This window comes from Gopherus flavomarginatus, chromosome 23, assembly GCF_025201925.1.
Source record: "Gopherus flavomarginatus isolate rGopFla2 chromosome 23, rGopFla2.mat.asm, whole genome shotgun sequence".
NCBI classification, from domain to species: Eukaryota; Metazoa; Chordata; order Testudines; family Testudinidae; genus Gopherus; species Gopherus flavomarginatus.
This window is the reverse complement of record NC_066639.1, coordinates 7277883-7292181: the sequence shown is the minus strand read 5'-3', so window position 1 is coordinate 7292181 and position 14299 is coordinate 7277883. Positions and strand designations below refer to the sequence as shown.

Sequence of the window (14299 nt, the reverse complement as noted above, 5' to 3'; positions counted from 1 at the left end):
AGATACTTCTGTGCAGACTAGACGGGTCCCAGGGGGATTAGGAGGTTTATGGGGTGCACAGATGACAACTTCCAGGCTGTACAGGTCCCTGGGGGGCTTAGGGGGTTGTGTGGGGGGCACAGACACCTGTGTCAAGGCTGGAGGGGTCCCTGGAGGGCTTAGCAGTTCATGGGGGCACAGATACCTACATCCAGCTGAGCTTTTCCCTGGGGGCAGCCTGCACGCAGCTGCGATCAGCTGTTTGATGGGCAGGCTCCACTCAACTGCTCCCCTCTTCCTGCTCCTGCTAGGGCTGAGTGATTTCCCCCCCAAACAGCCTCAGGGTTCGGGGTGGGAGGTCCTTGCCCCAAGGTTGCTCCTATTCCCCTCTATCCCCCCCCACTGCACCTCCTGCTGGGGTCTGGGCTTCTGCCCCAGCCCCCGCCTCCCAACCCTGTGTGGCTTCTCCTCCCCTGCCCCAGCTTGGCACTTCTCCCCCGGACTGCAGCTCCTGCAGGGGCCCGGGGCTTCTCCTCCCCCTCGCCCCCTCCCCAGCGTGGCTCCAGCCCAGTCCAGGGCTTCTTTTCCTTCACTCCAGCTCGGCTCCTCTCCCCCTCGCCCCCTGCCAGTATCTGGAGCTTCTCCTCCCCCCAACCTCCCACTGGCCCCAGCCCCAGCCTAGCCAGGCTCCCTGGGGCACCCGATGCTGCTGTGGCCGGAGCCGAGCCTGGCGAGCGGGGAGCAGAGATTCACGCGGAGACCATGGCAGAACCATCAGCCTGAGAGGTGCGGGGCAGCCCCAGGGAAGCAGGGTGGGCTGTGCTGCTGCTGGACCCGCACCCCCGCCCAACCCGACCCCTGAGGCTGTTTGGGGGGGAAACTCACTCAGCCCCCGCAGGAGCAGGAAGAGGGGAGCAGTTGAGTGGAGCCTGCCCAGCAAACAGCTGATCGCAGCTGCGCGCAGGCTGCCCCCAGGGAAAAGCTCAGCTGGACATAGGTATCTGTGGCCCCATGAACCTCTAAGCCCTCCAGGGACCCCTCCAGCCTTGACATAGGTATCTGTGCTCCCCACAACCCCGTAAGTCCCCCAGGGACCTGTAAAGCCTGGAAGTTGTCATCTGTGCACCCCATAAGCCTCCTAATCCCCCCGGGACCCATCTAGTCTGCACGGAGTTATCTGTGACCTCCAGAAACCCCCTAAGCCACCCAAGACCCCTACAGCCTGAACGTAGGTATCTCTGACCCACACGAACCCCCTGAGGACTCCTTCAGCCGGGATGTAGGTATCTTTACCTCCACAACCCCCTAAGTCCCCCAAGTGACCCCTACAGGCTGGACATATGTATCTGCACCCCCCACCTCCTAAGCACTCCTGGGACCCCTATAGCCTGAAGTTAGGTATCTGTGCCCCCTACAATCCCCTAAGCTGCCCCCAGGAGCCCTACAGCCTGGACGTAGGTATCTGTGACCACCCGCCAAATGCACTCAACCCCCAGGAATCCCTCCAGTTTGGACGTAGGTATCTCTGCCCCCCACAACCCCCAATCCCCTCGGGTCCCTACAGCCTGGACTTAGGTATCTGTGCCTGCCCCGACCTCTAAGCACCCCCAGGACCCCTATAGCCTGAAGTTAGGTATCTGTGCTCCCACAACCTCCCTAAGCCCCCCAGCCACCCCTCTAGCCTGGACATGGGTATCTGTGCCACCCACGAACCCTATAAGCCCCTCTCGAACATGGATGTAGGTATCTGGGCCTCCCACAAATCATCTAAGCCTCTCCAGCGTCCCCTAAAGATGGGAGATAGTTATCTCTGCCCCCCACGAACCCGTAAGGCCCACAGGGACCCCTACAGCCTGGAGATAGGTATTTGTGCACCCCAGAAACTCCCTAATCCTTCCCAGGACATCTCCAACTTGGACGTAGGTATCTGAGCTCTAGACGAACCCCCTAATTCCCCACTGGACCCCGACAGCCTGGATGTAGGGTTATGTGCCACCTCAGCCCTCTATGCTCCCCAGGAACATCTACAGCCTGGATGTAGGTATCAGTGCCCCCCACGAACCCGCAAAGCCCCCCTGTGACCTTTACAGCCAAGACATTGGTATCTGTGCCCCCCATAAATCTCCTAAGCCCTCCGGGACCCCTCCAGTCTGCACATCGGTATCTGTGACCCCCAGAAACCCCCTAATGCCCCAGGAACCCCTACAGCCTGGACGTAGGTATCTGTGACTCCAACGAACCTCCTAAACCACCCAGGACCCCTCCAGCTAGGACGTAGGCATCTTTTCCCCCCTCTACCCCCAATCCCCTCGGGACCCCTAGACCCTGGACGTAGGTATCTGTGTCTGCCCCGATCCCCTAAGCACCCCCATTACCCCTTTAGCCTGGACGTAGGTATCTGTGCTCCCACAATCCCCCTAAACCACCCAGCCACCCCTTCAGCCTAGATATACTTATCTGTGACCCCCACGAACCCCTTAAGCCCCCAGGGATCCCTACAGCCTGGACACAGGTGTCTGAGCACCCCACGAACCCCCTAAGCTCCTCTGAACACATCCAGCCTGTATGTATCTGAGCCCCCAGTGAACCGCCTAATCTCCCTGGGACACCGACAGCCTGGACCTAGGTATCTGTGCCCCACACAAACCCTCTATACCCTCCAGGACCCCTCCAGCCTAGATGTAGGTATCTGTACCCCCACAGCCCCCCTGGGACTCCTACAGCCTGAAGGTTCATATCTGTGCCCCCTACGAAACCCCAACCCCCCGGGACCCCTCCAGCCTTGACATAAGTATCTGTGCACCCCACGAACCCATAAGCACCTGTAGGGACGCCTACAGCATGGACTTAGGTATCTGGGCCCCCCCAAAATCCCCTAAGCCCACCAGGGACCCCTACAGCCTAGAGATAAGTATTTGTGCCCCCCGAACCCAATAAGAGCCCCCTGGTCCCCTCCATCTTGGACTTAGGTATCTGTGCCCCCCATGAACCCGCGAAGCCCGCCAGGGACCCACCAGCATGGATGGAGGTATCTGTGCCCCGCACAATCCCTAAGTGCCGAGGAACCCCTCCAGCCTGGAGGTGGGTATCTGTGCCCACCAGAAACCCCCTTAGTCCCGCAGGGACCCCTCCAGCCTGGATGCAGGTATCTGTGCCCCTCACAAACTGCCTAAGCCCACCACCGCAGGAACTCTCCAGCCTGGATCTAGGCATCTGTGCCCCCACAACACACTAGTTCCCCCTGGAAGCCCAATTGCCTGGACGTAGGTATCTCAGCCCCTCACAAACCCCCTAAGCCTCCCAGGGACCTCTACAGCCTAGACGTATGTATCTCTTCTCCCCAGAAAACCCCTAATCCACCCCGGGAACCCCTACAGCATGGACCTAGGTATCTGTGTCCCCCAGGAACCCCTTAAACCCCCCAGGAACCACTCCAACCTGGACATAGATATCTATGCCTCCCAAAAAAAACCGTAAGCCCCCCAGGGACCTGTAGAGTTGGAGATAGGTATCTCTGCCATCCGCAACCCCCCTAATCCTCCCCGGAGACTCTCCAGCCTGGACGTACATATCTGTTCCCCTCACAACCCCCCTAAGTCCCCCGGGACCCCTCCCGCCTGGATGTAGGTATCTGTGCCCCTCCGATGCCCTAAGCCCAACCGCAGAATCCCTATAGCCTTGAAATAGGTATCAGTGTCCAATATAATACGAAGCCCCCCCAGGGACCCCTCCAGGACATACATAGGTATCTGTGCCCCTCACCAAATCCCTAAACCCCCAGGGATCATTGTGCTCACCACAATCCCCTAAGCCATCCAGGGACTCCTCCAGGCCGGACATAGGTATTGGTGTCCTCCACGAAGCCCCTAATCCCCACCAGGACCACTACAGCCTGGACACAAGTATCTATGCCCCCCACAACTCCCCTAACTCCCCCAGGGTCCCGACCATCCTGGACGTAGGTATCTGTGCCTCCACAAACCCCCTTAAGCCCCCCGAAATGCCTCCAGCCTGGACATAGTTATCTGTACCTCCCATGACCCCAAAGCCCACCAGGGATCTCTACAGCCTCTACGTAGGTGTGATGCTCTGTGCATTAGCTTGCGTGGCCACAAGGTGTCACTGTTGCTCCATGCGGGAAATGCTCTGTCAATTACCCTGCGTGGCCACACGGTGTCACTGTTGCTCCATGCAGGAAATGCTCTGTGCATTACCCTGCATGGCCACATGGTGTCACTGTTGCTCCATGAGGGAAATGCTCTGTGCATTACCCTGTGTGGCCACATGGTGTCACTTTTGCTTCAAGCAGAAAATGCTCTGTGCATTACCCTGCGGGGCCACATGGTGTCACTGTTGCTCCATGAGGGAAATGCTCTGTGCATTACCCTGCGTTGCCACACGGTGTCACTGTTGCTCCATGCAGGAAATGCTCTGTGCATTACCCTGCATGGCCACATGGTGTCACTGTTGATCCATGCGGGAAATGCTCTGTCAATTACCCTGCGTGGCCACACGGTGTCACTGTTGCGCCATGCAGGAAATGCTCTGTGCATTACCCTGCATGGCCACATGGTGTCACTGTTGCTCCATGAGGGAAATGCTCTGTGCTTTACCCTGTGTGGCCACATGGAGTCACTTTTGCTCCAAGCAGGAAATGCTCTGTGCATTACCCTGCGGGGCCACATGGTGTCACTGTTGCTCCATGAGGGAAATGCTCTGTGCATTACCCTGCGTGGCCACACGGTGTCACTGTTGCTCCATGTGGGAAATGCTCTGGGCATTGCTGTGATGGAGTAGGGACTATCTGTGTGGGGGATGGGAGAGCAGGGGGTGACTTTAGGTGAGGGACAGGACCTAAGCCTGTAACCTGAGCTAGGCAGATGGGAAGGGGTCATCACCTTTGCCCGGTAAGCTGGACACAGGAAGGGGCCGGCTGGAGGGAGTTAGTTCAGTTTTGGTTTGGAGCTGGGTCGTTGGAATTCAGGGAATCCCAAACTGGGAACTAAGCTTCCTGAACCCCCAGAAGGACACGATTGAGGGGTCCTGGTTGTGCCCAAAAGCTCTGCTGTATCCTTCGTTCCTGTTGTCCAAAAAAACCTTCTGTTTTACTGGCTGGCTGAGTCACTGTGCGTCCCAGGAAGAGGGTTGCAGGGCCGGATTCCCCAACACTCCGTGACCTAAATTTCTGTGTCCCCCACGAACCCCCTAAGCCCCTCTGGGACCCCTGCAGCCTGGAGGTAGGTTTCTGTGCCCCTCGCCAACTCCCTAAACCCCCAGGGAACACTACAGACTGGACATATACATCTTTGCTCACCACAACCCCCTAAGCCATCCAGGGACCTCTCCAGCCCGGATGTAGATATTTGTGTCCCCCATGAAGCCCCTAATCCCCACTGGAATGCCTCCAGCGTAGACGTAGCTATCTGTGCCCCTCACTACCCCTAAGCCCCCCAGGGATCTCTACAGCCTCTACAAAGGTGTGATGCTCTGTGCATTACTTTGCGTGGCCACAAGGTGTCACTGTAGCTCCATGCAGCAAATGCTCTATGCATTACCCTGTGTGGCCACACGGTGTCACTGTTGCTCCAAGCGGGAAATGATCTGGGCATTACTGTAATGGAGCAGGGACTGTCTGTGTGGGGGATGGGAGAGCAGGTGGTGACTTTAGGACCGGACACGTGCTCAGCCTGTAACCTGAGCTAGGCAGGGGAGAGGGAGTCAGCACCTTTGCCAGGGAAGCTGGACACAGGAAGGGGCCGGCTGGAGGGAGTTAGTTCAGTTTTGGTTTTGGTCTGGGTGGTTGGAATTCAGGGAATCCCAGACTGGGAGCTAAGTTTCCTGAACCCCCAGAAGGACTCAATTGCGGAGTCCTGCTTGTGCCTCCAAACTCTGCTGTATCCTTCAGTCCTGTTGTCCAATAAACCTTCTGTTTTACTGGCTGGCTGAGAGTCACTGTGTGTCCCAGGAAGAGAGGCGCAGGACCGGACTCCCCCACACTCCATGACAGACTCTAAGCCCTTCCGGGACCCCTGTAGCCTGGACATAGGTATCTGTGCCCCCCACCAAACACCTAAGCCCCCTGTAGACCCCTCCATCCTGAGCTTAGGTATCTGTGCCCCTCACAAGCCCCCTAAGCCTCCCAGGGACCTATACAGCCAGGACATTGGTATCTTTGCCCCATATAGACTCCAGAAGCCTCCCGGGACACTCCAGTGTGCACGTAGGTATATGTGCCCCTCAGAAGCCCCCTAATCCCCCAGGAACCCCTACAGCCTGGATGTAGGTATTTGTACCCCCACAACCCCTCTAACCCCGCACCGGGACGTCTACAATCTGGATGTAGATATCTGTGCCCCTCACGTAACCTCTGATCGCCCCTGGGCCGATACAGCCTGGACATACATATCTGTGCCCACTCGAACCCCTAAGACCCCCTGGTACCCCTACAGCCTGGACATAGGTATCTTGGGCCCCCAAAAATCCCCTCAGTCTCCCAGGATGCCTCCAGCCTGGACGAAGGTATCTATCCCCCCACTAACCCCCTAAGCCCTCCTGGGACCCCTAGATCCTGGAGATTGGTATCTGTATCCCCTTCCAAAACTCTCTAAGCCCCCCAGGAAGCCCTACGGCCTGGACGTAGTGATATGTGCACCTCAAGGCCCCTAAGATCCCTTGGATCCCTACAGCCTGGATGTAGGTGTGATGGTGCTCCCTGTGGGAGCCAGCTGAGGTCACTTAATCAGGGTGAACTGCAAACAAAACAGGGCAACAAATCCCAAACGCTGCTGGTTATTTCAGTACTTAGATTTACCAAGTCAGCACAAAACAGCTTCTGTAGTACCTCACTGGTTACTTTGAAGTTTAAACCATGCAGTTCCCTTAAAGTACCCAGCCTCAGGCCTCTGTCCAGACACACCTGTCAGATATGATGATGATTCCTGAAAATCTTACTTCAACATATAAAAGAAAAGGTTCTTCCGATCCCAAAGGATCAGCCACATACCCAGGTTCAATTATAACTTAGATCTTACCTAAAATACATGCTATAGCCAATTCTTATTAACTAAGCTAAAATGTATTAGAAAAGAAAAGAGAGAGAGTATTGGTTAAAAGATTAATGGACATATATACTTGAATTCAATTCTTGAGGTTCAGATACATAGTAGAGGTGAGCTTGTAGTAGCCAAAAGTCCTTTTAGAAATAGTCCATAGGTTATAGTCCAATTTCCATATTCAGGGTGGCTCCAGTCAATGACTGGGGATCTCAATCCTTGTGGCTTAAGGTTTCCCCCTCTTGAAACCCAAAGCAGATCAGAGATGAAGAAGGATCGTGTCCCAGGCTTCTTACACATTTCCAGCAGCCTTTCGGCCTGAGAAAACAATAGGCTTAACTCTCCTTCCAAACATCCTGGCAATTAGTACAGGGTAATTTATTCATTAAACAGTTCAGATACAGGTTACCACAACATTCAAAGAGACACAGAGACAATAATACTATTTCACTCAAGTATCATCATAAATGTTAATATTCCTTTCTTGCTCTTTGTATTAAAACTATAGCAACAGACAAGACTTGTTTGCTTACATCACAAGACCTGAGCAAACACCTCCCCTTCTACCTCTAACAATGCAGACTTGCATTTCAAAGCTCTGTTCATTTACATATCTTGCTAACCAGTTCTTAAGGTTCACCCACGGGTCAGGTCAGTCGGTGAGGTGAGTTAATTAACTCTTTCTGGCCCTGTCACCTTGCAATGAGATATTAGATTATAATTATAATGTCACAGTCGCGGTGAGTCGACTGCTGCAGCTCCCCGTAGACTCTGCCTGCATCTCTCACCGAGCTGGAGTACAGCCATCGAGGGGAGAGCACTCGGTGTGTTGCATCTACACTAGACGCGATATATCAACCCCCGCTGCATCGATCGCTGCCCATTGATTCGGCAGGTGGTATAGACATACCCTGAGTATCTGGTGATCGCAGCTGGACCCGGAGGGGGACATATTGAAGGAACTCAGGGGTTAAGGTGCCTCTATTGTCAACTGTCAGGGCTGCTGTGGCTCAGAGGAGGGTGCTTGACTGCCTGGCAGGCTTAGGCACCACAAGCCTGGGAGGCGGGAGAAGTGAAGCGGCCACAGTGTGCTCGGGTGCTCGTGCTTGGAGCAGGGGTGAGCTGGGGCGAGGGATGTGCTGCAGGGCAGAGCGGGGGAGTTGTCACAAGAGGGGAGCCTCAGGGTGGAGGGGGAGAGCTGCAATTGGTGGGGCACCTCAGGGTGGTGGCGCAGGGGGGGGAGGCACAGGGTGGAAGTTTCGCCTAGGGCATGAAACATCTTTGCACCAGCCCTGCCCCATGCCCTGCCTGCAACCAGCCCTTCACCCCCAGCGCTGTCCTGTCCGCATCCAGCCTCTGTCTCCAGCCAGCCCTGCACCTTCTGCCCTGCCCACACCAACCGCATCCTCCCTGCTCTGCCTGCAGCCAGCCCCACAGCCAACCCCTGACACACTCCCTGCCCTGTCTCCAGCCAACTCCTGCCGTATCCCCCTGTGGCCCTGCCCAAAGCCAGCCAGCCCCCCCACACATCCCACAGCCTGCACCAGCCCAGCACCCCCTGTCTGCGGCCAGCCCTGCATCCCCTGCCCTGTCTCCAGCCAACCCCTGATGCACCCCCCTGCCTGAAGCCAGACAGCCCCGCACCCCTTGCCCTGCCTGCAGCCAGACCCTGCCTCCAGCCAACCCTATGTCAACTGGACCCTGCAGTTCCCAGGGCAGTACCCCGGAATATCTGCTTCAATGAGGGGGGCAGGGAGAAGCTGGGACCCAAACATGTGCACACCCTAGGGTGACCAGACAGCAAATGTGAAAAATCGGGACAGGGGGCTTGGATAATAGGATCCTAGATAAGAAAAAGACCCCAAAATTCAGACTATCCCTATAAAATTGGAACATCTGGTCACCCTAGCACACCCCCAGGACACCTGAGTTAAATTGCTGGGTTTCCTATTGGTTCCACTTCTGGTTGTTTTCCTTTTCCTGGGGGACTTTGGGCAAGTTGCTCCCCCCTCTAGGGCTCTGTCCCCAGCAGTCAAATGGGGATTTCATACTTTCCCGCTATTGGAAAGTGCTGGAAGAATCCACCAGCAAAAGCTGCTCTGACAGTGCTAAGCAGCATCTGACCATTCAAGGGAGTAGCGCACTGCCCAGGAGGAGTGTTTGGCTCTGGGGTTTCACTTCAGCCCAGTCTAGAGAGAGGGGCCCAACCATGGAGTTTGGATCAAGAAGACCAAGTATCCAATTTGTTAAGGGTGTTTTGAATTCCAGTCCTGTGCTCCTAAGTGCTTGGTGTCAGTTGCAAATTTTAGAAGCATGCTCTCCACTGCATTTTCCAAATCATTAATGAAACTACTGAATACTACCGGACCCTGGACTGATCCCTGCCAGACCCACTAGGTACACCCTCTCCGTTGGACAGCCAAACATGGCGAAGGGCTCCTGGAGTCTGGGCTTTCAACCAGCTCTGCACCCACATTACACTGATTGCAGCTGGACTGCATTTCCCTCGTTCACTTGTGAGAATGTCCTACGGGACTGTGTGAAAAGCCTTAGTAACACCAAGATAGATCCCATCTGCTGTTTACCCACCTCCACCAGGCCCAGAACCCTGCCAAAGAAGGAAAAAGGATCGGTTTGGAATGATTTGTTCTTGACAAATCCATGCTCACTCATCCTAAGAACCAAATTATTCTGTAGGTGCTGCTGACAAACTGAGTGTTTAAGAATGTATTGCAGTATCTCTCCAGCTATGGAAGTGAGGCTAGCTAGTCTGTAAGTCCCAGGGGTCTCTTTGTTCCCCTTTGAAAGACAGGTCCTGTCTTGTTCAGGGATGGGAAGATGTTCTTTTTCAGGGATCTCATCAAGAACTGGGGCACGTCATCTGGTTTGTAAAGGCCACAAAAATGGAGGCAGGCACCTCTTCTCTCCTGCTGGCAAAGAACCACAGGTACCTAAAAGACAGGACTCACATCCCTGAGTGGGCTTTAAAAATGGCAGCGGCTAAAAAGTTTGGCCCCGAATATTTCTTGTTTCTGCAGATTAGACATTTTAGCAAACTTTAGAATTCCTTGGTGCAAACACCAAGAAACTCCCCTTTCTCCTTCACAAAGGGCTTCAACACCCCTTCTCTCACTCAGGCTCACAACTACCCAGAGTTCAAGAATTGTTCCTGTTCGCATTGGACAGATGGGGAGGAGCCTGAGGTCCAGAGAAAGGAAGTGACCTACGCAAGGGCCTACACAGCAAGGTGGTGGCAGAACCAGAAAGAGAAGCCACCAGTCCTGACTCCTGTTCTAACGGACAACAACCCCCCCCCAAAGGCAGAGATAGATTTCAGGAATTGAGATGGTGGGGAAATTTCATTGAAACCGTTTCTGTCAGAAAATCCCATTAAGACTAAACTAGTTTGTTTGTTGAAACCATAACAAGTAGGATGAAAGTTCTTTGCAAAAAGATTTTCTTGCAAAACAAAAGCATCTCCTGTTTGTCACAGTGTGTTAAATTGTCTCATTGCACACAAAGAGGAGACCGTTAGATCTTAAAAATTAGATAAGATGCTTCAGTCTGAGCTAAGTTGTGGCTGCTCTTAACAATTTCAAAATAAAGAAATACAAATAAAATAGAATATTTCAGCTATTCTATTAAGTGTTAATCTGCTCTGAATAAACATGATAGGACACCTCATATTATGCCCTAGTCCTAGTGACACTCTCCAATGGATCCCCATCCTCCACCAACCATGAGGTAGGTATGAGTGGATCATTATTATCCCTACCTGAAAGAGGGAGAAGCTAAGGCTGAGGAAGGAGAATCGACTTGTCTTAGGTCACCCAGCCAATCAGTGGCAGAGTTGGGAATAAGACCCAAGAGCCCAGATTTTCAAACCAACCATGGGATCTTGAATTTCAGACACTGAATGACGTGTATCAAGTGCTCTCAGATTAGCCCCAGACCAACAACAGTGCACAGTAATTATTCAGCAAGTATTTCAGGAGAACTGCAATGTTAGAGAAAATCATGAACTGCTCAGAGACAATTAATGCAGAGAAGCAGCAACATTCATCAAATATAGAACTGATTATGACTTATTTCCTTGGTCTTAAAAGAGAACAGCAAGGACCTGAGTCTCCTCCCTGTCAATAACCCCCTGCTCAGCCAATCAGGGTAGAGACGGAGGATGGGAGGCTGAGGGTTCTCACCAGAGAGCCCAAAGGATGGCCCAGGTCACTGGCGGGGATCACTGTCCAAGTGCTAGTTCAGCCTCACATTTTTGGGTGGACCTCCCACAGTGGGAGCTGCAGAGCACTCCCCCGCAACACACACACACACACACACACACACACACACACACACACACACACACACACACACACACACACACACACGCACACCTCCTGATGTTGGAAGGGGAACAGGAGAAAGGACAAAAGAAGCAAGAGACAAAGAGAAAGGAGGGAAGGATGGAGGAAAAGGTGAAACAAAAAGGACAAACCCTAATGTCCGCAGTGATTCTAAGGGACAAAATCCCAGGTGCGCAATAAAAATCTACCTCTTTAAGCTCATGTTTTCCATGCCTAGAATTCAACTCTCACCAGATGGATCAGACTGAACAGCTTTCCAGCCTCCAGGAGGCTCTTACCTTCTAAACAGGGATGGCTGTTTTCTAGTAAAATCACTACAAGGGAAGGAGAAAACTCGAAAGAGGTTTCTCCTGGCGCTCACGTCCGTGAACCTGAATAGTCTGTCAGTTCTCATGGAGAGACCTGGAGAAGGAGATTTGCTGAAGCAAAGCCACAGGGGTCTCTGAGGTTTCCCTGACCCTTCGCCCCTGTCCTGCCTGACTAATGTCAGCATCTCTCTGTGAGGTCACCACCTCCCCATCACCTTTGACCAAGAGTCTGAGGTCCTGCAAAAGCCCTTTTTGATGTCACTGCCACACCTCTCCCTTGCTGTGCCAATGTCTTGCCCCTGGCCAGCCTCTTTGCAGTTTTAAGCTACTCCCTGTGGATCACCCCACTCAAGGAGCGTTCGTTCTAGGCAGGAAGCCAGCTAGACAGGAAAACATCAGATGCTGCTCCCAGTGCTACACTCAGTTTCTTACAAATTAGTCGACTTTATGGCCAGAAGATACCATTAGACCTCACTGGAAGGCATTTTTCTCCAGCCCTCAGAACATTTGGTGGCTCTTTGCTGACCCAGCTCCAATTTCACATCATCTTTTCAAATGAGGACATCAAAACTGGAGGTAGGATTCCAGTATCAGTCTCACTGATACCGTGTCACCTCCTGTGACAATATTGACATAATCTGCACCTGTATATGTCACCGTTGTGACCACTGTTCTACATTTGCAGCCAATATTGTAGAAAGGTTTTCATGTACGTAGGGGGTCTATGGAGAGGTTCTGATTGGCTGATTATAATTATGCTATCTCTAGATGTGTTTCATTTTTGTAGTTGATGTTATGAATATTGGCTTTGTGCTGCCCGTATTCCAAACTCTTGCCATAATGGGGGACAGAACAGCCACCTTGCCAGAAGTGGCTTTACCAATAGATGGAACCTGGGATTTGAACTCCCAATGATCACACTGTGTTTGGGACCCGTTTGAATTCCCCTCCCAGGGCTTTGACACTTTCATCTCCACTCATAACAACTCTGACATAGGATTAAAGCAGTCAAAACATCATATCCAAGCACAGACAATGGAGAATGCTTCATCACACGACACTTAGAGAAGTGGATGGATAGAATGTGATGAAAATAAACTGTCTGACTCGGACAAAAGGTAACAGTTCTGCAGTGAAGGTGAAGGAGAGAATCTCTCTGTCACTCGATCACGTTCGATTCTTCACAGAGCTCCTGAGCTGGAGAGTGAAGACCCCCCTTCGGTCCCACCGTGAGACTGAGGAACGGGAGGCCTGTCACCCCCATTCCTGCCATCCTGCATTCCTGGTTTCCAGCATCCCAGAGGGCCTCCCTGCCAGCGACGAAACCCAACTGCCTTCTGGACTCCCCAGTGTTGCTCCCCAACGGCTCTAAATCAGCCGGAGAGTGGAAAGTCCTGGGCATCGTGCCAGCACATGGGATCCACTTCACCTGAACAGTGGGAAAAGGTTTCTGTGCTGGGGCATCGTTTAGTGTTTTCCAGTTTCCAAGGGAGGGTTCATGGGCCTGAGCATTAAGCTCCCAAAGCCAGTCACTGTTTCATTGCATTCATTATGTTTGCATTTTCCCCTGTTCCCCCGGTTTGCTGTACCTTTACCCTGACTACACTTACTTGGTTTGTGCCAAACCACCTTATCTCCTCTTTATTTTATTTACAGCACATGAGGAGGGAGGTTAAATCCACTGGTGATAGAGACAGGAGGAAGTCGAGTTTGTATCTCCTGAGAAAAGGGGCTTTTTCCATTTCTCCCCTACCATTTCTAATGTTTTCCTTTGAAGCTCTGCCTTATTCAGCTTGCGGTAACATTACCTTTTGAGATAAAAACTACGAAATACAGAAGTAGAGACACTTTTTAGAAATCTGGGATTTAGACTTTTTATTTGTAGCAAGGGGGAGTGTCCGAGTTTCTGAGAAGGTTTTTGTTTGCAAGAAGCAACATTGTTGGGTCTGTTATTGTACCAAGGGGGGAGATGTTTGTCTATAAAAGAGGAGTCAAGACTAAATGCCTCTAATGAGGATGGGATTCAAACCCATGCATGCAGAGCACAATTGATTAGCAGTCCATCACCTTAACCACTCAGCCACCTCATCTGAGCTGTCAAGAAAGGGACAGGAAGAGAAATTTAAGGCCAGCAGAGATAGGGACACTAAGGAGTTTCCCAATACTAAGCATAAGCAGGGTCTGAATGAGCTCCCCCCTCACATCTAGTGAGGAGCTGGGGAAAGACTTCAGGAACAGACCATGTTTGCACAGACACACCTACTCTGCCTAGCTATGCAGCATGGTGGGGCCGCTTCCCCAAAATGACCAGTTTGGGATGGTGGTGGGTTACAAATCACTTTAGGATTGAGTGGAATGAAATGTTATTCTCCTTCCTGTATGAGTGAAGGGCAGTAGAACATACCTAGTCTGTCCTGATGGAGGGGTAGGTGGGTGAGGAATAGCTTTTATTGGACTGCAGAGAAGTGATTGAGGATGTCACCCTAAAACAGTGGTCCCCAAACATTTCACACTGTGCACTCTTAGCCATGGCTGTGGCCCCTCGGAAGCAGCGATCAAGAACTGGGGCTGGGAGTGGGGCTGTTGCTTGCTGGGGAGA

General features: G+C 52.6%; 1 non-coding gene across 1 annotated transcript; it reads right to left on the bottom strand.

Moving 5' to 3' along the window:
* Positions 1–13708: 13708 nt before the first annotated feature.
* On the bottom strand, positions 13709–13790 carry TRNAS-GCU (transfer RNA serine (anticodon GCU)). The gene has a single exon. It is a non-coding gene; the product is annotated as a tRNA-Ser (tRNA).
* Positions 13791–14299: the final 509 nt, after the last annotated feature.